The sequence below is a fragment of the Nilaparvata lugens genome, chromosome X (genome assembly GCF_014356525.2).
Source record: "Nilaparvata lugens isolate BPH chromosome X, ASM1435652v1, whole genome shotgun sequence".
In the NCBI taxonomy this organism is placed as follows: domain Eukaryota; kingdom Metazoa; phylum Arthropoda; class Insecta; order Hemiptera; family Delphacidae; genus Nilaparvata; species Nilaparvata lugens.
This window is the reverse complement of record NC_052518.1, coordinates 9,954,896-9,959,285: the sequence shown is the minus strand read 5'-3', so window position 1 is coordinate 9,959,285 and position 4,390 is coordinate 9,954,896.

Sequence of the window (4,390 nt, the reverse complement as noted above, 5' to 3'; positions counted from 1 at the left end):
AATTGGAAATTTCGATTTCATATTAGTGAAAGTCTTTCAGCTCCAGTTATACTCGGTTGTGATTTTATACATCACACACAGTTAGTAATCGATTTATTCAACAAGAGGTATTATTTCAATTTTAGACCACGATTCAAATTTTCCTTTGAAAGTAAAATGAATCCCGATTCATTGAAAATACAAAATGCAATTAGTTCAGACATGAGTGAAGATAATTTGAATGCTGAGCAACAGAGAAAATTGCAAAGAGTACTAGACAACTTAGATGATGTGCTCATTAATAAATTATTGGGAAAAACGAATTTAGTTGAATATAAAATTCGCCTTATATCAGAGGAACCGGTAAGAAAAGCTCCCTATCAATTAAACCCTATGAAATGGAAATCATGAATGAGAAAATCAAGAAGATGCTCGAAGAGGGAATAATTGAGAAGTCGACTTCATGTTATTCTAGCCCAGCGTTTTTAGTATCAAAAAAGGGAGGAGGTGAACGTATAGTTGTTGATTATCGTGCACTAAATAAGAAGATATCATTAGATTCTACTCCGCTGCCCAACCTGGATAACATATTCCACTGGTTCCATAATGCCGAGTATTTTTCGGTGTTAGATTAAAATCAAGCATATTATCAGATGCCCTTATCTGAGGAAAGTAAACATTCAACAACTTTCTGTACTCAGAGGAGAACCTATCAGTATACTAGAGCTCCGTTCGGTATAAGTATAGGTGCACAAGCCTTGACTTCCGTTCTAGATACACTCTTTGAGGATATAAAATTCAAATTTGTTTTAAATTATCTTGATGATATAGTGATTTATTCAAAGGATTTTGAATCTCATTTAGTACACATTAAAGTTGTGTTATCAAAATTAAGAGAAGCCGGATTTACTGTGAAACCAGAAAAGACCAATTTTGCGAAGAAACAAATTTCATTTTTATTTCTAAAAATATCTATGGTATAACTAATATGGTATAACTATCGACCCTAACAGAACAAACTCCATCCGAGAATTTCCAAAACCCAAAAATGCCAAAGCTATAGCGAGATTCATTGGTATGACTGGGTATTATCATAAATATATCCAAATCTATGCTGAAATCGCAGCCCCATTGAATGATTTGAGGAAGGAAAATGTCAAGTTTGAATGGGAAGAGATAAATGACAAGGCATTCCAACAATTGAAGTATGCAATCATGAACCCACCAGTATTGAAAACTGCCGATTTTTCACAACAATTTGTATTGCAAGTAGACGGAAGCTGCAAAGCTGTAGCAGCTATACTCTCACAGGAAATTGATGGAGTATTAAAGCCCATTGCTTATGCATCTAAAAACTAACTCAGCAAGAGTGTAAGTACTCAACTTATGGAATTGAATGTTATGCTGCTATTTTCGGAATGGAAAGATTCAAACTTTACCTTCAACATGCAAAATTCCTATTATTAACCGATAACAGTGCACTATCATGGATTCTACGACAGGACAATCAAATTGGTCGTTCAGGAAGATGGATAAATGAAAATGAAGATGAAATGAAAATGAAAAAAATGAAAAAATTCTTTATTAGGCGGAGTTAGGACTTTTAAGTCCTCTCTACCACTCAACCTCAGATACTTAGACTTCTAGCATTCCAATTTGAAGTGAAACATATTCCTGGTCGTTTAAATGTGACCGCGGATTGCTTATGCAAGATGAGAGTGATATCGAAGAAGAGAATGAAAATAAGGAAATTGAAAGTGAAAATGTATTGAATGTCGTGAATACATTGAAAATCACAGATTTCCCACTAGCGTTTACTGACATCAGAACACATCAAGAAAGTGGTCCTTTCATTCCTGACAGTAGAACCCCTCATAACCGGCCTCTGATTCACCGGTCCTCGGTTTATCCGGTCGCTTCTCGGAATCAATATAACATTGTATTTCCCACGGCTTGCAGACGCTTAGCAACACGATAAGTATCGGCGGCAGACGACGACGCGATGGAAGCGCTCATCCGGTCTGTTTGTTTACATTTAGGCCTAACTGTTGCCAATAACTCAGTTGAGTATGTAATCTCTTAGCAGGTGGTCGATCTTTACTGTGCGGATTTTCACTACAGTATACAGTATTGTAATTGTTTTATTACGACACTTATTTTTGTGAGTCGTGTTTAAGTTTCAAGTGGTATTTTTATCTAAAGTTTAGTTTTGCGAAATAAAAAAAATGAGTGCATCAAAACGAAAACGTAACGTGGTGACAGTGGAACAAAAACTCAACGCGATCGAACGCATTGACAAAGGCGAGTCCGTAGCAAAAATATGTGCCGAACTAAAAGTAGGAAAAAGCACGGTTAATGACTGGCGTCGCAATCGAAGGACTTTGATGGACTTTTGTACACAAATTGAGAGTGAAAAGGTTTTATCTGAACGGCGGTACTTGAGGAAACATTCCAATGAGATGGTTGATGACGCCTTGTGGCTTTGGTTTTTGCAGGAAAGAAGGAGGGGCACTCCAATATCAGGTCCAGTTTTGAAAGAAAAAGCCATGATTTTACATAAAAAAATGGAAGGAAACACTGAGTTTGTAGCCAGCAATGGCTGGCTTGACCGATGGAAAAAATACATGGTGTTACATTTGTAAATATCTGTGGTTGTAATTTTTCAAATAAATTTTCTTTTTGATTTAAAACTTGTATTCTTAATTTAAAACACCACAAAAGAGACCTAAACAATTTTTAAATTTTATTTACAGTATGTACTGATTATTACTGTAGTATTACGTTTAAATTTTCGTTTTTTATATTAGGTTGGTTTATCCGGCCAAATCGTTATCCGGCCAGGGGTCCGGTCCCGTAGCGGCCGGATATGAGGGGTTCTACTGTAATGAAGAAAATTGCTAATAACCAAGATCAGTTTCCTTACAGTATTTCCAACGGAATATTAGTAATGAATATTCGAAACCAAGAAAACCTCATAATTGTAGTACCCAAACTTCTAGTGCCACTGATATTTCGATACTATCATGACAGCATTCTCGGTGCACATCTTGGAATTTCAAAAACTATCAACAGAATCTTTGAACATTTTTATTGGCCAGATATGAGGAAAGATATTCAATATCTAGTTGAATCATGTATAAAATGTGGTCAGAGTAAGTCTACACAACAAACGAACTATGGATATCTTTCTTCCAAAATAGAGGAAGAACCATTAGCAATGTTTCACATCGACACTGTTGGTCCATTGATACGTACGACTCAAGGGAATATGTACATTTTCAGTTGTATTGATGTATTCTCGAAATTTTGTTTGTTGATTCCACTACGAAAAGCCAATTCAGAATCAGTGATAAAAGCATTGAAGTCAATTTTCATAAATTTTTCAACACCCAAGTCTATCATTTCCGATAATGCTTCAATATTCACGTCATCAAAATTCAAAAACTTTTGTTTCCAGCTTGGGATAAGACATAGTACTACAAGTCCATTCTATCCTAACCCGAATTTAGCTGAGCGTTTACATAGAAATATCTACGCAGTGCTCTGATAGCTTTTCATGCTACTAGTCAAAATAAATGGGACGTTAGTGCGACGTCATTTCTCCAACTCTCCTTTAATTTAGCTAAACATGACAAATTGCACATGCAATACATGCAAACATGACAGTACAAATTGCACCCCATTTTCATTGATGTATAGATTCAAGCCAAATCATCCACTGCTGAATGTGTGGCACATCAACGAAATCCTTCCAGATAATTTCAATGACGAAACTATGAAAGTTTGGAAAGATGCGAAAGAACATTTGCTAAAAGCTCATCATAGGAGGAAACAAAATTATGATAAGACTAGAAAGGAAGTACCATTCCAAAAAGGAGACTTGGTTTGGCTCAAAACGCACATTTTAAGCGATGCTGTAAAGAAAATCTCTCACAAGTTAAGTTACCGTTGGGCCGGTCCTTACGTGATAATTCGTTGGCTGCGGAAGTGACAGTAGAGTTACTTGATCCGGAAAACGATAGAATTTTACACATGTATCAGTACATCTGAGCGATGATGACGCCGTCGCCAATCTACTAACACCTGATTTTGAAGAAATGTTTTTATAATGTTCGTGATGATTTATGTTTTATATTCATATTCATATTCATTCATATGAGTTTTCATATTCATTTATTTACCGCCGTGATTTTATATTACAAGATCTGCAGCGAACTTTTTCTCTGGATAATCGACTTTGTAATACAGGGGTTACTCGCGGAAACTCCGGCACTCGGAGCGTGCGAGGTGCTTGGTTGTCGGGTTCGGTGACAACCAAGCTCATTGCACGCTAGCGTCAACTAGTCTCCCAGATAGTAAATCCCCTCCCCCCCTACTGGCTCATAGGGGACTAGTTGTCCACCACTACTGG